This window comes from Pseudorca crassidens, chromosome 2 (genome assembly GCF_039906515.1).
Source record: "Pseudorca crassidens isolate mPseCra1 chromosome 2, mPseCra1.hap1, whole genome shotgun sequence".
NCBI lineage: Eukaryota > Metazoa > Chordata > Mammalia > Artiodactyla > Delphinidae > Pseudorca > Pseudorca crassidens.
In genome coordinates, this window is record NC_090297.1 from 157,434,403 (window position 1) to 157,458,619 (window position 24,217).

The window sequence follows — 24,217 nt, forward strand, 5'->3', positions numbered from 1 at the left end:
ACTCACTTCACTTAGTGTGACAATCTCTAAGTCCATCCATGTTGCTGAAAATGTCATTATTTCATTCTTTTTGATAGTGGAGTAATATTCCATTATGTGTGTGTGTGTGTGTGTGTGTGTGTGTGTGTGTGTGTGTGTGTATATATATGACATCTTCATTATCCATTCATCTGTTGATGGACATTTAGGTTGTTGCCATGTCTTGGCTGTTGTAAATAATGCTCCTATGAACATAGAGGTGCATGTATCTTGTTGAATTATAGTTTTGTCTGGGCATATACCCAGGGGTGGGATTGCTGGATCATATGATAATTCTGTTTTTAGTTTTCTGAGGAACCTCCACACTGTTTTCCATATTGGCTGCACCAATTTACATTCCCACCAACAGTGTAAAATGGTTCCCTTTTCTCCACACTCTCTCCAGCATTTGTTAATAACGGCCATTCTGACTGGTGTGAGATGGTACCTCATTGTAGTTTTGACTTACATTTCTCTAATAATTAGCGACATTGAGCATCTTTTCATGTGTCTACTGGCCATCCATATGTCTTCTTTGGATAAATGTTTACTTAGGTCTTCTGCCCATTTTTCAATTGGGTTGTTTTTTTGTTGTTGTTGAGTTGTGTCTGCTGTTTGTATATTTTGGAAATTAAGGCCTTGTTGGTCGCATCATTTGCAAATATTTTCTCCCACTCCATAGGTTGTCTTTTGGTTTTGGTTTTGGTTTTCTTTGCTGTGCTAAAGCTTGTATGTTTTATTAGGTCCCATTTGTTTATTTTTATTTCTTTTATTGCCTTGGGAGACTGACCTAAGAAAACATTGTTATGATTTATGTCAGAGAGTGTTTTGTCTATTATCTTTTCTAGGAGATTTATGGTGTCATGTCTTATATTTAAGTCTTTAAGTCACTTTGAGTTTATTTTTGTGCATGGTGTGAGGGTGTATTCTAACTTCATTGATTTACATGCAGCTGTCCAACTTTCCCAGCACCACTTGCTGAAGAGACTGTCTTTGTCCTTATTTTTAAAGAAAACACATTGAATATTTACAAATGAAATGATAATATACCTGAGATTTACTTCAAATTAATCTAGGGGGAGGGAGGTATGACAGTTGTAGATGGAGTTATAGATGAAACAATATTGACATGACTTAACTGTTGTTGGGTCTGGCTGATGGATGGTTGAGATATATATTCAAATATATATAATGTAATATATATTTAAAAGTAAAAAAAGAGAAAGATACACCAAGCAAAAGAGAATAAATGTAGCTATATTAGTAACAAATAAGATAGATATTAAGGCAAAAATCTTATTATAGATAGAAGTTCATGTGACAGAAGGATTAATTCCTCAGGAAACTATAACTATCCTACAACTTTATCCAATTAATAATATAGTTTCAAAACTTTTAAAACAAAAATTGACAAAAATAGGAGGAACTGAAAAATTCACCCATCAAAGTGGGAAATTTTAACACAACTCTGACCAATAAAGGAAAGAAAAACATCAATACACATATGAAAACACAATTACTGGTTTAATAAACATATATAGAATCCTTCCTCAATACACATTGTCTTCAAGCATACATATAACTTTTAGGAACAGTAACTGCATACCAAGCTATAAAAGAAGTCTTGGGGGAGGAGCTTCAAGATGGCGGAAGAGTAAGACACGGAGATCACCTTCCTCCCCACAAATATATCAGAAATACATCTACATGTGGAACAACTCGTACAGAACACCTACTGAACGCTGACAGAAGACCTCAGACCTCCCAAAAGGCAAGACACTGCCCACGTACCTGGGTAGGGCAAAAGAAAAAACAGAGACAAAAGAATAGGGACGGACCTGCAACAGTGGGAGGGAACTGTGAAGGAGGAAAGGTTTCCACACACTAGGAAACCCCTTTGCGGGCGGAGACTACGGGTGGCGGAGAGGGGGAGCTTCCGATCCACAGAGGAGAGCACGACAACAGGGGAGCGGAGGGCAAAGCGGAGAGATTCCCGCACAGAGGATCAGTGCCGACCAGCACTCACCAGCCCGAGAAGCTTGTCTGCTCACCCGCCGGGGTGGGCGGGGCTGGGAGCTGAGGCTCGGGATTCGGAGCTTAGATCCCAGGGAGAGGACTGGTGTTGGCGGCGTGAACACAGCCTGAAGGGGCTAGTACACCACGGCTAGTCGGAAGGGAGTCCGGGAAAAGTCTGGAGCTGCCGAAGAGAGAAGAGACTATTTCTTGCCTCTTTGTTTCCTGGTGCGCAAGGAGAGGGGATTAAGAGCTCCACTTAAAGGAGCTCCAGAGACGGGCACGAGATGCCGCTATCAGTGTGAACCACAGAGATGGGCATGAGACGCTAAGGCTGCTGCTGCCGCCACCAAGAAGCCTGTGTGTGAGCACAGGTCACTATCCACACCCCCCTTCCAGGGAGCCTGTGCAGCCCGCCACTGCCAGGGTCCCGTGATCCAGGGACAACTTCCCCCTGAGAACACACCGTGCACCTCAGGCTGGTGCAACATCACGCTGGCCTCTGCCACCGCAGGCTTGCCCCTCATCTGTACCCCTCCCTCACCCCAGCCTGAGTGAGCCAGAGCCCCAGAAGCAGCTGCTCCTTTAACCCCGTCCTGTCTGAGCGAAGAACAGATGCCCTCAGGTGACCTACAAACAGAGGTGGGGCCAAATGCAAAGGTGAACCCCAGGAGCTGTGTGAACAAAGACAAGAAAGGAAAATTTCTCCCAGCAGCCTCAGAAGCAGTGGATTAAATCTCCACAGTCAACTTGATGTACCCTGCATCGGTAGAATACCTGAATAGACAAAGAATCATCCCAAATTGAGGAGATGGACTTTGGAAGCAAAGATATATGTATATATTTTTCCCCCTTTTTCTCTTTTTGTGAGTGTGTATGTGTATACTTCTGTGTGTGATTTTGTCTGTATAGCTTTGCTTTTACCATTTGTCCTGGGTTTTTTATGTTATTTTTTTTATTATTATTACTTAAATTTTTTTTCTTAATTATATTTTATTTTAATAATTTTATTTTACTTTATTTTATTTATTTATTCTTTCTTTCTTTCTTTTTTCCCCTCCCTTTTATTCTGAGCCATGTGGAGGACAGGATCTTGGTGTTCCAACCAGGCATCAGGGCTGTGCTACTGAGGTGGGAGAGACAAGTTCAGGACACTGCTCCACAAGAGGTCTCCCACCTCCATGTAATATCAAATGGCGAAAATCTCCCAGAGATCTCCATCTCAACACCAACACCCAGCTCCACTCAATGACCAGCAAGCGGCAGTTCAGGACACCTTATGCCAAACAACTAGCAAGACAGGAACACAACCCCATCCATTAGCACAGAGGCTGCCTAAAATCATAATAAGGCCACAGACACCCCAAAACACACCACCAGACATGGACCTGCCCACCAGAAAGACAAGATCCAGCCTCATCCACCAGAACACAGGCACTAGTCCCCTCCACCAGGAAGCTTACACAACCCACTGAACCAACATTAGCCACTGGGGACAAACACCAAAAACAATGGAAACTATGAACCTGCAGCCTGAGAAAAGGAGACCCCAAACACAGTAAGTTAAGAAAAATGAGAAGACAGAGAAACACACAGCAGATGAAGGGGCAAGGCAAAAACCCACCAGACCTAACAAAATGAAGAGGAAATAGGCAGTCTACCTGAAAAAGAATTCAGAATAATGATAGTAAAGATGATCCAAAATCTTGGAAACAGAATGGAGAAAATACAAGAAACATTTAACAAGGACCTAGAAGAACTAAACAGCAAACAAACAGTGATGAGCAACACAATAAATGAAATTAAAAATTCTCTAGAAGGGATCAATAGCAGAATAACTGAGGCAGAAGAACGCGTAAGAGACCTGCAAGATAAAATAGTGGAAATAACTACTGCAGAGCAGAATAAAGAAAAAAGAATGAAAGAATTGAGGACAGTCTCAGAGGCCTCTGGGACAATATTAAACACACCAACATTCGAATTATAGGGGTCTCAGAAGAAGAAGAGAAAAAAGAAAGGGACTGAGAAAATATTTGAAGAGATTATAGTTGAAAACTTCCCTAATATGGGAAAGGAAATAGTTAATCCAGTCCAGGAAGCACAGAGAGTTCCATACAGGATAAATCCAAGGAGAAACTTGCCAAAGCACATATTAATCAAACTATCAAAATTTAAATACAAAGAACAAATATTAAAAGCAGCAAGGGCAAAGCAACAAGTAACACATAAGGGAATCCCCATAAGGTTAACAGCTGACTTTTCAGCAGAAACTCTGCAAGCCAGAAGGGACTGGCAAGACATATTTAAAGTGATGAAGGAGAAAAACCTACAACCAAGATTACTCCACCCAGCAAGGACCTCATTCAGATTTTACAGAGAAATTAAAACCTTTACAGACAAGCAAAAGGTAAGAGAATTCAGCACCACCAAACCAGCTTTACAAAAAATGCTAAAGGAACTTCTGTAGGCAGGAAACACAAGAGAAGGAAACGACCTACAATAATAAACCCAAAACAATTAAGAAAATGGTCATAGGAACATACGTATCAATAATTACCTTAAATGTAAATGGATTGAATGCTCCAACCAAAAGACATAGACTGTCTGAATGGATACAAAAACAATACCCGTATGTATGCTGTCTACAAGAGAATGAATTCAGACCTAGGGACACATACAGACTGAAAGTGAGGGGATGGAAGAAGATATTCCACGCAAATGGAAACCAAAAGAACGCTGGAGTAGCAATTCTCCTATCAGACAAAATAGAGTTTAAAACAAAGATTATTACAAGAGACAAAGAAGGACACTACATAATGATCAAGGGGTCAATCCAAGAAGAAGATATAACAATTTAAAATGTTTATTCACCCAACATAGGAGCACCTCAATACATAAGGCAAATACTAACAGTCATAAAAGGGGAAATTGAAAGTGACACAATCATAGTAGGGGACTTTAACTTCCCACTTTCACCAATGGACACATCATCAAAATGAAAATAAATAAGGAAACACAAGCTTTAAATGATACATTAAACAAGATGGACTTAATTGATATTTATAGGACATTCAACCCAAAAACAAGAGAATACACATTCTTCTCAAGTGCTCATAGAACATTCTCCAGGAAAGATCATATCCTGGGTCAGAAATCAAGCATTGGTAAATTTAGGAAAATTGAAATCATATCAAGTATCTCTTCTGACCACAACGGTATGAGACTAGATATCAATTAAAGGAAAAATCTGTAAGAAATACAAACACATGGAGGCTAAACAACACACTACTTAATAACCAAGATATCACTGAAGAAATCAAACAGGAAATTTAAAAATACCTAAAAACAAATGACAATGAAAACAAAACGACCCAAAACCTATGGAATGCAGCAAAAGCAGTTCTAAGAGGGAAGTTTATAGCTATACAAGCCTACCTTAAGAAACAAGAAACATCTCAAATAAACAACCTATCCTTACACGTAAAGCAATTAGAGAAAGAAGAACAAAAATCCCCCAAAGTTAGCAGAAGGAAAGAAATCATAAACATCAGATCAGAAATACATGAAAAAGAAATGAAGGAAACTATAGCAAAGATCAATAAAACTAAAAGCTGGTTCTTTGAGAACATAAAAAAAGTTGATAAAGCATTAGCCACACTTATCAAGAAAAAAGGGAGAAGACTCAAATCAATAGAATTAGAAATGAAAAAGGAGAAGTAACAACTGAACACTGCAGAAATACAAAGGATCATGAGAGATTAGTACAAGCAGCTATATGCCAATAAAATGGACAACCTGGAAGAAATGGACAAATTCTTAGAAATGCACAACCTTGTGAGACTGAACCAGGACGAAATAGAAAATATGAACAGACCAATCACAAGCACTGAAATTGAAACTGTGATTAAAAATCTTCCAACAAACAAAACCCAGGACCAGACGGCTTCACAGGCAAATTCTATCAAACATTTAGAGAAGAGCTAACACCTATCCTTCTCAAACTCTTCCAGAATGTAGCAGAGGGAGGAACACTCCCAAATTCATTCTACAAGGCCACCATCACCCTGATACCAAAACCAGACAAAGATGTCACAAATAAAGAAAAATACAGGCCAATATCACTGATGATGAACATAGATGCAAAATACTCAACAAAATACTAGCAAACAGAATCCATCAGCACATTAAAGGATCATACATTATGATCAAGTGGGGTTTATCCCAGGAATGCAAGGATTCTTCAATATATGCAAATCAACCAATGTGATACACCATATTAACAAATTGAAGGAGAAAAACCGTATGATCATTTCAATAGATGCAGAGAAAGCTTTCGACAAAATTCAACACCCATTTATGATAAAAACCCTGCAGAAAGTAGGCATAGAGGGAAATTTCCTCAACATAATAAACGCCATATATGACAAACCCACAGCCAACATTGTCCTCAATGGTGAAAAACTGAAAACATTTCCACTAAGATCAGGAACAAGACAAGGTTGCCCACTCTCACCACTATTAGTCAACATAGTTTTGGAGTTTTTGCCACAGCAGTCAGAGGAGAACAAGAAATAAAAGGAATCCAAATTGGAAAAGCAGAAGTAAAGCTGTCACTGTTTGCAGATATTATACATAAAGAATCCTAAAGATGCTACCAGAAAGCTACTAGAGCTAATCAGTGAATTTGGTAAAGTAGCAGGATACAAAACTATTGCCAGAAATCTCTTGCATTCCTATACATTAATGATGAATAATCTGAAAGAGAAATTAAGAAAGGACTCCCATTTACCACTGCAACAAAAAGAATAAAATATCTAGGAATAAACCTACCTAAGGAGACAAAAGACCTATGCAGAAAATTATAAGACACTGATGTAAGAAATTAAAGATGATAGAAATAGATGGAGAGATATACCATGTTCTTTGGAAGAATCAACATTGTGAAAATGACTCTACTACCCAAAGCAACCTACAGATTCAATGCAATCCCTATCAAACAACCAATGGCATTTTTCACAGAACTAAAACAAAGAATTTCACAATTTGTATGCAAAAGACCTGAATAGCCAAAGCAATCTTGAGAAGGAAAAACAGAGCATGAGGAATCAGGCTGCCTGACTTCAGACTATACTACAAGCTACAGTAATCAAGACAATATGGTACTGGCACAAAAACAGAAATATAGATCAATGGGACAGGATAGAAAGCCCAGAGATAAACCCATACCCATATGGTCACCTTATCTTTGATAAAGGAGGCAAGAATATACAGTGGAGAAAAGACAGCCTCTTCAATAACTTGTGCTGGGAAAACTGGACAGCTCCATGTAAAAAATGAAATTAGAACACTCTCTAATACCATACACAAAAATAAACTCAAAATGGATTAAAGACTTAAATGTAAGGCCAGACACCATGAAACTCTTAGAGGAAAACATAGGCTGAACACTCTATGACATAAATCACAGCAAGATCCTTTTTGACCCACCTCCTAGAGAAATGGAAATAAAAACAAAAATAAACAAATGGGACTTAATGAAACTTAAAACTTTTGCATAGCAAAGGAAACCATAAACAAGACGAAAAGACAACCCTCAGAATGGGTGAAAATATTTGCAAATGAAGCAACTGACAAAGGATTAATCTCCAAAACATACAAGCAACACATGCAGCTCAATACCAAAACAGCAAACAGTCTAATCAAAAAATGGGCAGAAGACCTAAATAGATATTTCTCCAAAGAAGGTTTACAGATTGCCAACAAACACATGAAAGTATGCTCAACATCATTAATCATTAGAGAAATGTAAATCAAAACTACAATGTGATATCATCTCACACCAGTCAGAATGGCTATCATCAAAAAAATCTACTAACAATAAATGCTGGAGAGGGTGTGGAGAAAAGGGAACCCTCTTGCACTGTTGGTGGGAATGTAAATTGATACAGACACTATGGAGAACAGTATAGAGCTTCCTTAAAAACTAAAGAAACCTACCATATGACCCATCAATCCCACGACTGGGCATATACCAGAGAAAACCATAATTCAAAAAGAGTCATGTACCAAAATGTTCATTGCAGCTCTATTTACAATAGCCAGGACATGGAAGCAACCTAAGTGTCCATCAACAGATGAATGGATAAAGAAGAAGTTGCACATATATACAATGGAATGTTACTCAGCCATGAAAAGGAGCGAAACTGAGTTATTTGTAGTGAGGTGGATGGACCTAGAGACTGTCATACAGAGTGAATTAAGTCAGAAAGAGAAAAACAAATACTGTATGCTAACATATATATATGGAATCTAAAAGAAAAAGAAAGTGGTCAGAAGAACCTAGGGGCAAGACCACAATAATGATGCAGACCTACTAGAGAATGGACTTGAGGATACGTGGAGGGAGAAGGGTAAGCTGGGACAAAGTGAGAGAGTGGCATGGACATATATACACTACCAAACGTAAAATAGATAGCTAGTGGGAAGCAGCTGCATAGCACAGGGAGATCAGCTTGGTGCTTTGTGACCACCTAGAGGGGTGGGATAGGGAGGGTGGGAGGGAGTGAGATGCAAGAGAGAAGAGATATGGGGACATATGTATATGTATAACATTCACTTTGTTATGACACACCATTGTAAAGCAATTATACTCTAATAAAGATGTTAAAAAAAAAGTCAAGGCATTTTTAAAAATTTGCATAATATAAACTAAATTCTCTGACCATAATATAATCAACTTAGAAATGAATAATAAAAGATAACTTTAAAGTTATCCCATACATTTGGACATTTTTTAAAATGCACTTTTAAATCACTTTTATAAGTCAAAGAAGAAATCTGAGTAAAATTTCTAATTTTACAACTAAACCACATATAAAGACATGTGAGGGCTTCCCTGGTGGCGCAGTGGTTGAGAGTCTGCCTGCCGATGCAGGGGACACGGGTTCGTGCCCCGGTCCGGGAGGATCCCACATGCCGCGGAGCGGCTGGGCCCATGGGCCATGGCCGCTGGGCCTGCGCGTCTGGAGCCTGTGCTCCGCAACGGGAGAGGCCACAGCAGTGAGAGGCCTGCGTAACGCAAAAAAAAAAAAAAAAAAAAAAGACATGTGAGATGCAGTTTATGAAATAATAGAAAATTTGTATTGGTCTCTGCCACCAGTTCCTGGCACAAAACTACTAAAACTCTTACAATTTCCTAAGTGAGAAGAGCTCTATTAGCATCTTGTTTTAATGTTAGCATTTTGTTCTAATATTTGGTCTTTGACCCTGTTTCCTGACACAAGTCTTTTGAAACCCTTGGAATCTCCTAGTGTTAGGGCATCTTTTGTTCTAATGAAGCAACTCTGGTTGGGCTTCTGGATGAGAACTGGTCACCAGAAAGACCAAGCCACTATTAGAAGCTTGGAATTTTCAGCCTTCCTACCCCCTTTCTCATGAAAAGGGAGAAGAGCTGAAAATGGAGTCAATAATGGATCAGGCCTACATGATGAAGCCTCCACAAAATTCCAAAGGTTTGCAGAACTTCTATATTGATGAACACATGGAAGTGCTGGGAAAGTAATGTGCCCAGAGAGGGCTTGGAAACCCCATGCCTCTTCCCACATACATGCCCTACATAGCTCTCCCTTCTGGATGTTCATGTATATCTTTTATCATATCCTTTCAGAGTAAACTTGTAAATGTAAGTAAATGTTTCCCTGAGTTCTAGGAGCTCCTCTAACAAATTCAAGAACCTGAAAAGGGCATCAAGGAAACCTCCAATTTATAGCCAAGTCATACAGAAATTATGGATAACCTGGGGAACTACTACTTGTGATTGGCATGTGAAGTGAGGTGGGAGGCAGTCTTATGAAACACTACCTCCAGGTAAGTAATGTGAAAATTGAGTTAAATTGTGAGAAGTTCAGCTGGTGTCACAGAGAATTGCTTAGTGTGGAGAAAACCCCCCACATGTGGGGACCAGAAATGTCAGAAGTGAAGTGTTCTGTATGAGTGTGGTAGTAACAGACACACAGGTGAAAGACTGAGTTTGCACCAGTAGGGAGGAACTGAATTTTTCTAAGAGGGAAAAAACGGGGGAGATTTTTCCTTTTACATAGATAAGGCATTACATAGAAATTTATAGCTTTACAAGCTCATAACAGAGAAGGAGAAAGGCTGAAAATTCGTAAGCATTCATCTTAAAATATTAGGGAATAACCCAAGAACCTGGAAGAAATGAAGGAATTACTAAGGATAAGAGCAGACACTATGAAATAAAAAATTAAAATAAAACAAAAAAGGAACAAAACTAAATTTGATGACTAATAAAATCGCTAAATCTGTAGTAAAAAGGAAAAATAAAAAAGGAAGAAGGCACAGTAACAATTCTAGGCATGGAAAGGGAGATACAGTATAGAGCTAGTTCTAAGCATTTTAGCCATAAGAATCTGCAGCAAGCAGTTTTGCCACAAAACTAATTGGCTGTAAGGATATTTGCCATAAAAGATAAAATGACTGGTTGATTGACCATTTTGGTTTCATAACTAGAAAATGATAATCTATCACTGTTTGAAAATTCTTTGGTGTGCATGGTCATCTGCACCCCTTGAAACCAAGCTAGGCAAATATAAAAGAAGCAGCTAATAATTCATAACAGCCTTTGAGGGCATTCATGATCGATTCTTTGGCTAATTTAGATACAATGACTTGTTTTCTCCTGCCATCTTTCCCAAATTTATCATGTAATAATTAGAAGTTGAAGACAAAAGAAATCAAGTTTCTCCTATCTTCCCCCAAAGAAATGGTTGCATGATTACTGACAAGTATAAGTTTCTCGAAAAGGGTGAAATTTTTTTCTACTTGATAGTGGAGAACATGATGGAGAAAGAATTTTGGGATTTGGCATAGAATCTGGCTTAGATGATTTGGTAAAATACAAGGACTGTGGTGTATGTAATGGAACATTTCAACGTAGTCCAAATATGTACTGCCAGTTACATAATGTTATATGTATTGATAGGAAACAGCAGCATCTCTCACCTGTTCGTTTTACTTCCAGGGAACTCTGAAGAGTTTTTCAGCAGATTTTTTTATATACCATCTGACATTAGATCCTGAATCCTAATGATCATCTTTGGAAAAGGAAGTATTATTGATTTCTCTAACATATACAAGGATACAACTATAACCATGAGTCTACAAACATGTTTAATGTGTTCAGACATTTTTTGAATTTTCATTTTTCACAATGAAATCTCTTTAAAATTAATTTTTCATGTTTCATTATGTCCTTTTTAATGTCTCTCTTTTATTTTATTTTATTTTCATGATTTTATCTTTTACGGTAAAATTGTCTTATGGCCAAGTAGTTGTGCAGCGAAACTAAATTCTATCAAATAGTTGATAAATAGATAGTTCCAGTATTTCAGAAACTCTGCCTTATGATTGAAAAAGAGGGAGTAATACACAACTCACTTTATAAGGCTAGAAAACTTTCACCAAAACAATCATGCATACAACACACACACACACACCATATATAGATACAAAGTACTTGGGGCTTCCACACAAGGTCAAGGAATGCTAAAGACCCTAGGAGAAGTACTGTCTGGCCACAAGCAGCCTAAGCTCTTTACCCTAATGTGGCATAGAAATACTCCATTTTCTCTGAGTCCTGGTATAACAGCTCTACAAATCAACATGGATAAATCTAGAAAACATAGTGTTGAGGGTAAAAAAAGTAAGTTGCTGGAGAGTAGAAACAGCTTGATGTACTTTACATGAAGTTCAAAACCAGACAAAAGTAAATGATGCCATTTGGTATAATTACATGTGTGTTAAAAAAATAAAAGTAAACAGTTAACCTAGAATTCTCTAGATAGATAGTCCTAGAAAGGCAGAGAAAGGGATACATTTATGTAGAACAAGGAAAAGACCCTCCACAGTATTGATAATGTTGTAGCTCAAGTTGGGTGATAAGAATACAACTCTTTGTTAAATCATAATGTTTTATAATTGGGATACTTATTATATTCCATGCTGATTACTTTCTGGGTATAACTTACATAAAGTACAATACACAAATCTCAAATCTTAAGTTTATAGATTGGCAAATTTTCACTTGTGTATATATCCATACCATATCTTTTTTCATCAAATATTTCATAATACAATGAAAAGAAGATTGATTCTGAAGTTAGTCTGTAATTTGGACTTGCTATGTTCATTAACAGTAAATCCATTGCCACTTAATTCTTTGCACTAAGGATGTGGCTGCTAAAAAGAAACCCAATATTTATGTTAAAATTCCAGCATCACTTGAGAATTATGAGCTCAAAAGTGACTTTCTCTGAAAGGAAAACTTTTTCATTGTAAAATAAAATTTGTCTACAAAAGACATCTTTTTATAAATGACCTTGATCCAAGATTGAAATGGAGGAAGTTATAACAAGGCTACACAGCGGCCCACATAAGGAAGAGCACTCAAGCAGTAGAACCCAGTGGATTTTGCAAGGACTACTGAGTTTCAATTCCTCGTACATGCTTCACAAACCCTCTGTGGATGGGCAGGCAGGCTTTCTAAATCTCACCCATTCTTAGTCAAGCATGTAATCATTTAAAAAGATTACCTACCATTTAAAATATACTGAATTTAGCATAAACCTAATTTAAAATATTTTAATCTGTGTATTTCTTGAGGAAAAGTTAACTAAAATTTACCCCAACTCTTCCATTCACATTAAACCTGGATTGCATAATTATCATCATGCTGCCATTAGCCAGAAAACCAGGCCATAACCCAAGCAATCTGACAGCCCACAAGATTTGGAGGAAGGCACAAATGACAAATGTAGAGTTTCTTGTCAGCTATGGAAGCCTTGCAATGTACAGAATCAGTGGTAGGAAAGAGTAAGTTATTCATTTTTCCAGCGAAATGGTTGCCTCATATGTCAATTGATTCTGCATATACATAAGCCCATCCAACCCTGGACATTTTTATCATGGAGAAAAATATGTTTTTGTCCAAATGCAGAAGGATGAAGCATGTTTTCCTTATTTTACCACTTTGAAATGAGGGCAGACCTCCTGGGGGCTTTAATATCATGGACTGTTCCTATCTTTAATTCAGAGAATTCTTATAAATGGTGTCTTCCTATGAAATTAAGCTGTTTAATATGTTTACATTATAATGTGCAAATACCTTGAGTTCAAGCTCATATTTCCTTGTAGTTTCCACATGACATAGAAGACTACTTTTTACATAACATGTGCTTAATAACTATCTTGTTAATTCATTGGAAGATGGCAGTTATAAAAGATGTCTGCTGAGAGATAAAACTCTGATCCCATTTTGTCTTAAGAAAACAAGGGCAGGACAAAAGTGTTAGGAGGAAGAAAAGGAAGCTGACTTGTTTTGTCAGAAATGGGCACGATATCAGGCATTTTTTATTCCTTGTAATTAATTCACACAAATGCAATATGAGGTGGATGTTATCCCATTTACCAGCATTGTTATGACTCTCATTCTTGCTCTAACTGATGAGTAAATAGATATTGAGGGGGGTAAAGTTAATTATTTGAGGCCACTTAATCACTGAGTTCAAACCATGATTTTCTGGCTCCAAACCTCATGCCTTTGTTTTATTTTTTTTCCCACTAAAATGTTGCCTATTTGTTGTCTATGTATATGAAATAGTCTGCATCAGACAACTAATCAAATTCTATTCTTCTCTGGTTTTACCTCGATTGGTTAAGAGCAGGAGATGGTATGGTTCTACTGCTGGGTTTTAGGATTTTTATTTTATGATGAAGTCCCCCATACCCAACTATGTATAAGAACTTCACACAGCTCTAACCAGACAGGGTGCAAACACTTGATTGCAAGGCCTGCTCTGTCCAGGAGGGGTATCCTGGGAGGAGAGCACCTAGGTTTTGGATGGGGTTTGGTTCCTGGATGGTAGATTTTGCCAAGATAAAGAGAACAGTTATTAAGACAGAGGACTCATTTTATCTGCCTCTTTGCCAGGGTTGAAAATGATTGTTGGTCATTAATACATGAGTCAAAGCAGGGGAAAGACATTAACCCAGGTTCACAAAATCTCATCCATGAGAGTTGGTCTGCTTAGCAATGCATCTGGCATACATGAAGTCTTCAGAGATGGAAGAAAGTACTTGGAAGTAGTGAGTGGCCTAAGAAATTTGCTCAGAGATTAAGCTACATGTAATTAGATGCAAGGAGAAGAGTTAGCCTGAAGCAGGTCAAATAAAGTCTCCTTACTTTAAAAGATGAGGATTGCTGGAAGCCTTACCCCTCCTTTCCTATCCTTATGTATAAAATTACAGCATTAGAGTCTAATTTGTTTGTGTTGGAGTCTATCTTTTCTCATTAGGTCTATTTTAAAATATCTTTTCAGAGACTCTACACTGAGTTTCTTATAATAAGGATGAGTTTGTCAGACCTTTTCATGATTGGAGGGACAGTCCTCAACCTCAGAGCATAAAAGTAGAGAAAATGACTGGCAAAGGAATGACTGCAGGGAGAATAACTGATTTCCCTGACTTTCCAATTTTATTTAGGGCAGGACCAAATAACAGGTCCTTGACTGTTGTTGTTATTATTGTTGTTACCAATGAAGTTAATAGTCTAACAGAGCACTCCCCAGTGTAATAGATAACAGCCGTGGAGTACAGAGGCAGCCTTAGGTAGGGCTGGGAAGAAAAGTTTCTAGTGAAGCAGGCCTTTCAGCAGGCTCCCTGTAACCCTGGGAGCCAGGTCTAGTGGACCTCAAAAGTACCTCTGTTGCCAAGTGGAAGATTTTCATCCAGATACCATTAGCAAAGATAAATGATGGTTACACCACCCTCTTATCTCCCATACCCTTGCAGCTGATTCTCTTCTTCAGAGGGTAATATGTTTTAAAACATCACTTGGAAAAATCTAAAGATCATAAAGGTGACCACAAATTAAATTAACTTTAGATATGCTTTCTGAAAATTACATTTTTCAATAGCAGAATCACAGAATTTAAGAGCAGAAAAAAACCTCAGAGATGACCAGATCCAACTGTTCTCATTTTGCAAATGAGGTAACCAGCAAAATATTTTAGAAATGTACCAGCTTCATGATCTTTCAACAGAAACACACAATAACTTTTTTCATCCTGTTTTAAACTTCCTACAGAGAAAACAAATAAGAAAGGTAAAAGTCCTGCATGTTATTAATCAGAAAAAAGTCACTGTGCCTCTAATCAGCATTTTATTTTGTATATGAAAAATCTTAATAAAAAGGACTATAATGTTAAACACTTGCTATTATTCTTAGGCATTTTACAGCACACTGGCATTCAGGCCACGTGTGTCTCTGTCTTTATATGGGTTATTTGAGTTGGTCTCTTGGATCATGCTGATTCAAGGTGAGAGATAGCATTACTTGTCTTTTGCTTCAGAAACCAAGGGCCTCATTGATAACAGTGAAAAAATCTCTATGTTGTCTTGTTCTGATCTCTGAATTGTTGCTCCCAGTAAAAAAAAAAGCGCTTGAGATCTATATCTATATTGATATCTACTTATATCTATCTCCACATACATATATGTATGTGTTATGCAGATAAATACACACACACACACACACACATATAAATCATAGCAAAGAGATGGAGATTTCTACATTAACATGGTAGCAAATAAGCAATGCACAGTAGGACTGCTCATGACTTCCTATTTAAATACCAAAGAAGATCAAGGTAAGTGAAGAGTCAAGATGAAACTCTATGAAGAGTATGAGTCTAATTATATCCTAAAATATAACTTTATATATGTGTGTATATGTGTTTGCAATACATATACTCATCAATGCTACAATCTTAATCATTATAAAATAGGCTATATATAATAACAATAACTTCAAACTTTCAGTGATTTAACACAATAAAGATTATTTCTCACCCACAAAAGTAATACAAAGATTGCTCAGCCTTCTTTTGTGGCTATATCACCTTGGACACATGGCCTCCAAGATTTCAGTAATGGAGGAAGAACACACAGAAAGAGGCACACAGTTATAAACTGCCTTAGTCCAAAAGCAACCCATGTTGCTCCCACACATTGATCATTAGCTAGAACTGATCACACAGGACAACTCAGTTGGAAGAAGACTTGGAAATGAAGAGGAGCACAGGGATATATGGTGAACCTTACTATCTCTGCCCCTAACCTTTTAACCACAAATCTGGAGGCTCAGAGGTTATGATTCACCCCCACTGACTACTCCTAATTCTGTATTCAGGAGTCCCACTAACCAATAAAACATGTAGGATTCATCTTGATATTGTGTAATGTATAAACTACATTATAAAGTAAATCATCACAGCATACCCTATATTTTAAAAGTGGAAGAAAGGGACAGGAAATAATAATAAAATTAGTTAATCTAGAATACATAAATGGCACAGCTAGAGATAAAGTATACATCAGTGTTATATCCTTATTTCTGCAGCTGTTCACAAGGCTATAGTTGGTTTAATTGATTTTCTTTCTCTATTCTATGTTCTAAGTTCCTCACCCAGCACCAAAATAGGCCAGGTGTCTATACCTTGCAGGGATACCCAACACTTAATTCCAAGAATTTCAGAGACCCTTGATAGTCTTGTCTGTGTATTACTATAAACTTCAATTAACTTTTCCTTGAGACATGACAATACCAAGAATTGCCCCAGAGGATCACTTCTTATCCTGACATGTTCTCCTTCCTGCCATTGTATAGGAATAACCCTGTTTCCCATTAGTAATTTGGATGAATCAGTGCATTAATATAGTAACCCTCTCTGTTCCATATTCATGATGTGGCATAAGGACCTCTAAATGGAAAGGTAGCAATTTTTAACATTGAACTTATGGAATATTTGTGATAGCCCATAAGACAGCATTTACCCCTTAGAAACTCTGATCTCTAAACCAGCAGAGTTCCAAGTTGCAGAGGAAAAGAAAGTAAAGAAAGAAAGTGAGTGAGTAAGCATCTCAAAAATAGTATAAGATACCTCTATAATTTATTTTCAACCTTTGGTTGGGCAATGCTTGTATTCTGACTATGGAAGAAATCAGACAATATATTGGCCACCAAAATTGAACATACTGCAACTTGGAGAACAGTTCCTCAACCTGAAAAAGAGTCTCTTGACCAGTGTCTACTGAGATTTCAGTAAGTCATTCTATTTGCACTAAGGCCAGTTGCTTATAGGAAATAAGTACATGGTAAGATTCATGAAGCCTGTGTGCATCAGCTCATTGCATTACTTATTTCTCTGTGAAATTGGTTCCATTGATTAGGGGACTTATGATTTAGTTCTTCTTGGGGTGTAGTGAACTGGAAATAATGTTTCCCTCATCCTTATAACAAAAACAAAACAAGAAGCCTGACAAGTTATAAGTCATGACTTCTTAAATCCATCACGAGTCAGAGGTTACCAACTAGTCTGATCTGTAAAGAAAGATAGGTGCCTTCAGGGAGAGACAGAACACATGCACTTGCTTAGATGGGAAGACACATCAGTAAACTGATAAGAAGAAGCTAGAATTGTACACAAAACTAAAAATAGTGACAGACATTAAACCACAGATCCAAGAAGCTCAGTGAACACAAAGATGCTAAAACACTACACACATCATATTCAAAATGCTAAAAACAAAAGATAAAGAGAAATTCTTGAAGTCAGGCAAAGAAAAAAGACATATTGCATAGAAAGTAACAAAGATAAGAATTACAACAGACCTTGTCTGAAACCATACAAATCACAAGACTTTAAAGTGCTAAAAGGGGAAAAAATAACCTGTTGACCCAGTATTCTATACGTAGAGAAAGTATCTTTCAAAAATAAAAGATAAATAAAGATATTTTTCTTCAGGCAAATAAAAATTGAGAAAGTTCATTGCCATCAGAACTTTACCACAAAAAAAGGTTAAAAGAATGTTAAAATATTTATCCACTTGACAAATTCTTAATGAGCAAATATTGACCTACTATGAGTCAGGCATAATTGTAAGTTCTGAGAAAACAATGGTAAGCTGAACAAAGTTTGTGTTGTTAAGGAACTTACTTTCCATTTGAGATTTTACCCAAAACCTGGCTCTGACCTTTGCATTGCTCAATGAACAAAGCACATATCTCCCTGGCATCTCAGGCCCTCAACCACAAGCCCCCACCTGCTTTTCTCAGCTTTTTATCTCACAACCCCTCTTGATGTGTCTCAGAATATTTCCAGAGTGGAAAGTTCACTATTCCTGACATCTCTCACAATTCATAATGACCTGCTTACTTGCCTTTTCCCAAGTTGTTTTATTTTCCCAGTAAGCATTTGTCCAGTGGATAATCAAAGGTCAGCCTTTAAATTATTACTATTGTTGATGTTGTCATTTTGCAAGTTTCAAAGTTCCATGGAGTGACCTCAGGGACTCCAATTTTAGCTATTTACAATGTAAGAATTCATTGTTTAAAAGAGGCCCCACTATCAAATAATGATTTTAAAAACACCCATCTAGTTTATTTGTCTCCTTTTCCAGATGAGATGACTGAGGCCAAGGGAAGTAAAGGAACTTGCCTCAAGTCACCCACTCAATTGAGGAAAAGCCAAGATAGAACCCAATTGTCTATCTTTCTAACCTTGAGTTCTTTCCACAACCCTCGCTGAGTATGCCCCAAAGAATCTGTTGTACCCAACTTTCACTAGATGTAACTACGCAGACATTGTGACCCATGTGCGCTATTGGTGAAATGTATGTTGGTGCAGCCACTATGGAAAATAATGTGGAGTTTCCTCAAAAAATTAAGATTAGAACTACTGTATTATTCAGCAATTTCATTACTAGGTATATATCGAAAGAAAATGAAATCTGTATCTTGAAGAGATATCTTCACCCACATGTTCATTGCAGCATCATTAACAATAGCCAAGACATGGAAATAACTGAAGTGTCCATTGACAGATCAATGGATAAAGATGTTATTATTCAGAGATTAAAAGAAGGAAATCCTGCCACTTGCCACAACATGGATGAATGTGGAGGGCAGTATATTAAGTGAAATAAGTCAAACAGAGAAAGACAAATACTGTATGGTATCACTTATATGTGGAAATTTAAAAAAAAAAAAACTCATAGAAACAGAAAATAGAATGGTGGTTGCCAGACACTGGGATGTGAGGAAAATAAGATGTTGGTCAAAGGATACAAACTTTCAGTTATAAGATGAATAATTCTGGAGATCTAATATACCTCATGGTGACTATAGTTTATAACACTGTCTTGTGTACTTGAAATTTGCTAGAGAGTAGATCTTAAGTGTTCATCATCACCACCGTGACAAGAAAAGAAACTATGTGAGTTGGTGGATGTGTTAACTTGATTGTTATAATCATTTTATAATGTATATGTATATCAAACCATCATGTTGTATACCTTAAATATATATAATTTTCTTAATTATATCTCAATAAATCTGGGGAAAAATGTTTAAAAAAGTAAAATGTTAAAAGAAGTTCTTCAGGCAGATGATACCACATAAAAATTTAAATTTATAGAAAACAGTGTGTCAGAAATGAAATTAATTAATTTAAAAATAAAATTTATTTTTCATACTTTTTGCTCCAAAAATATGAAAGTGTGACTGTCTAAAGCAATAATAGTAGAAATATATTGTGTTTTTATCTAATTCAAAAAAACACATGCACCCCAATATTCTTAGCAGCATTGTTTACAAAAGCCAAAAAATGGAAACAACCCAAGTGCCCATCAACAGATGACTGGTTTAAGAAGATGTGATATAGATATAGATACAGATATAGATATAGATATGATGAAATATTACTCAGCCATAAAAAAGAATAAAATATTGCCATTTGCAGCAATGTGGGTAGACCTAGAGAATATTATACTAAGTGAAGTAAGTCAGACAAAGAAAAACATTATATGTATCACTTTTATAAATGTTATCTAAAAAATAGTACAAATGAACTTATTTACGAAACAAAAACAGACTCACAGACATAGAAAACAGACTTATGGTTGGTTATCAAAGAGGAAGGGAGGGGGGAAGGGATAAATTTGTTGTATGGGATTAACAGATGTAAACTACTGTACATAAAATAGGTAAGCAACAAGGATTTACTATATAGCACAGAGAACTATATTAAATATCTATAATAGTAATAGTCTACAAAGGAAAATAATTTGAATATATATATATAACTGAATCACTTCGCTGTACACCTAAAACTAACACAATGTTGTAAATCAACTATACTTCAATAAAAAGAAATATATTTTGTTTTCAGACCATATACAAAAGCAAAGTGTATGACAAAAATAGTACAAAAGATAGGAGAGAAATTGGGAATTTGTTGATGTAGGATCCTTAAACTACATGTGAAACAGTACAGCAATATTTAAAGGTAGATTCTGATTGTAAATTGTAAGTTTTATGCCAAACTCCGAAAATACTTTAACAAGAAGTATAACTAACACTTTATCTTATTTTAAATGTAATCATAAAGAATTCTCAATTAACCCAAGGAAAGGATTTTTTATATATATATATATATATATATATATGATGGAACAAAAAATCTAGCAAGATGGTATATTTTACAATTCAACCATATAAATATATTAAATATAGTCTACACAAGCCAATTAAAAGACACTGATCAAAAGACTGCCATATTGGATTTTTTTAAAAGCATGACTCAACTATATGCTATTTACAAGAACCTCACTTAAGATATAAAGACATAGATAGGTTAAAACTAAAAGGATGGAAAAATATGTAACATAAAAACCCTAAACAAATAAAGTTGGAGTAGTTATATAAAGAGTAGAGAAAGTAGACTTCAGAGCAAGAAACATTTCCAGGTATAAGGAGAAACAATATATAACAATAGAGGTCAATTCTCTAACAACATGTATCAATCCTAAAGGCACATACATCTAACAAGAAAGTATCAAAATACATAAAGCAAGAACTGGTAAAGCAAAATAGAAAGAAAAATTCACAATTACACTTGGAGAGTTCATATACCTCCCTCAATAACTGATAGAACAAACTAATACAAAATCAGTAAGGATAAAGACTTGAGCAGCATTATCAATCACCTTGAACTAATTGACATTTATAGAACAATTTACCCAACTATAGCAGCATACATATTCTTTTCAAGTACACATGGGAAATTCACCAAGATTGACCATGCTCTGAATCATATACCTTAAAATAAGGTAAAAGTATAGAGGTCCTCCCCAGTGGTGCAGTGGTTGAGAGTCTGCCTGCCGATGCAGGGCACACGGGTTCGTGCCCCTGTCCGGGAAGATCCCACGTGCCATGGAGCGGCTAGGCCCATGAGCCATGGCCGCTGAGCCTGCGCGTCTGGAGCCTGTGCTCCACAATGGGAGAGGCCACAACAGTGAGAGGCCCGTGAACCGCAAAAAAAAAAAAAAAAAAGAAGTATAGAAATTTGGCAAAGTATGGTCTCAGACCAGACTGGAACTAAACAATAAATTAATCAGAAAGATATCTGGAAAATCTTCAAACATTTGGAATTCAAAAAGGAACATAGCTACAGACCCTGCACACATTTAAAGGAATAAAAGGGAATACTACTAACAAGTCTATTCCCATAAATTCAACAATTTAGATAAAGTGAGCCAATTCTTTGAAAGATAAAAACTACCAAAACTTACAAGGAAATAACCTGAACAGTCCTAAATCTATTTTTCCAAGTAACATTGTGATTTAAAATATGCTAACAAATAAATTCCAAGCCAAGCTGGTTTCACTGATAAATTCTACAAAAAATTTAAGGAAAAAAAATACCTACTCTACATAATCTCTTCCAGAAATTAGAAGACAAAACAATTCATTTCATGAGGTCAGCATTACCCTGATACCTGATACTTTGATACCTTGATATTTTAGGTTTGAAAACTACAGAGCAGCATCCTTATATATGTGGATTTAAATTCTCTAAACAAAAGTTTAGGAAATGGAATCCAAAGGCATATAAAAAGATAAGACATCATGACCAAATAGGTTTATCCCAGCAATAGTACAAGGTTGGCCTTACACTTAAAAATAATTCACTATATTAACAAATTAAAAGGAAAAAATTTATATGACTGTTTCAAAAGAAACAAAAAAGCATTTGACAAAATTCAGCATCCATTAATGATAAAAACTCTCAACAATCCAGGAATAGAAGAAAATTTTCTTAATGTGATAAAAGGCAACTACAAAAACCTATAGCTAACATCATACTAAAAGATTGAATGTTTTCACCCTAAGATAAAGAACAAGGCAAGGGCTTCCCTGGTGGCGCAGTGGTTGAGAGTCTGCCTGCCGATGCAGGGGACACGGGTTTGTGCCCTGGTCTGAGAAGATCCCACATGCCGCGGAGCAGCTGGGCCCATGAGCCATGGCCGCTGAGCCTGCGTGTCCGGAGCCTGTGCTCCACAACGGGAGAGACAACAGTGAGAGGCCCACGTACCACAAAAAAAAAAAAAAAAAAGGCAAAAATATCCTTTCTCACCACCCCTATTCATCATTATAATAGAAATGCAGCAAGACAAGAAAATTTTTTTAAAGGCAGCAATATTGGAAAAGGAAGAAACAATATTGTCTCTATTTACAAAATGTTTGTGTAGAAAATCATCCCAAGAAATTCACAAAATGACCTAGAGTTAGTGCTGAATTCAAGTGAGCTCAGCAAGGTCTCAGGACGCAAGATCAATATAAAAAAGTCTATTACCTTCTTAGTTATCAATAGTGAACAGCAAGGATTTGAATTTTTTAAAGTACCATTTTCATAGCACCAAAAAGAAGGAAGAGGAGATGGAAAAGAAGAAGGGGGAAGAGCAGGAAGAGGACCATCACCAACACCACTGCCAACAACTACAACTTAGGTTATAAGTCTAGCAAAATCTGGAGAGGATCTTAGTGCTGAAAACTACAAAACAATAATGAAAGGAAACAATGAAGACCTAAATAAAAGAAGATATAAACCATGCAAATAATTGGAAGACACAATCTCCCCACATTAGTCTACAGATATTATGCGATTCCAAAATTGCAAAATCAAAATCCCAGAGGGATTTATTATAGACATCAACAAGTTGATTCTAAAATTTATATGGAAAGACAAAGGATCTAGAATTCCTAGGAATTAGTATTTGGCAAATAAATAACCAAATTCTAAAACCTTCTAATTATCCTAAAAGAATAGAAATGAGATTGAATTTCTAAAAAAGATGGAAACAATTACATCTTGTAACAGCACTTCTCAAAATGTGGTTCATGGATGCCTAGTGATCCCCACAATCCTTCAGGAGGTCTGTGAGTTCAAAACTATTTTTTGTAGTAATACTATAATATATTCACCTTTTCCACTGTGCTGACGTTTGCACTAAGGTGGGTAAAACTGCTGGTGTCTTAGGATGAATCAAGGTGGTGGCTCCACACCATCCTAGCAGTCACTATTCTTCACTACCAAGCACACACAGAAAAAGAAAGGTCGGTGTCCCTTAAGGATATCCACAAAGAAGCAGTAAAAAGGTGTTAATTTTATTAACTCATGAAAACATGTCTTTTTAATATTTTCTGTGATGAAATGGGAACTATACATAAAGTACTTCTGATGCGCAGTGAAATTTCATGGTTGTCTTGCAGAAAAGCACTAGTGCAATTGCTCTCATTGTGAGCTGATCTACCCACTTTTCTCACTGAACACTATTTTTACTTGAAAGAACAACTGACAATCAGACTTGGATATTTAAGGACTATTTATTAAAAATAAACAAAGTAAGCCAGGGACTTCAAGAAAACAACTGACAGTATTTATTGCCAAAGATAAAGTTCAAGTTCTCAAGTTAAAGCTGTTATTTGTCATTCTCTAGTTTGCCACTGTTACAGATCTGTATGTTAAAGAGCTAAAAGGTAGTATTAAGAAGGTAACAGTTTTACCTCCAAGAAGGTAAAATCAGATGTATGAAGTTTTTTATTAGATATTGAAGACTAGGGAAAAGTCATTTGAAAGGGTTTGATACCAAGTGTCTTAAAGACATTATGTGCCCTAGAGAAGTTTTTAATCCTCAGAAAAAAATTCAAGTTAGTTATTTTCTCTCCAATCTGGCAATAAAACCATCAACAAATGAACAATATTGGTAT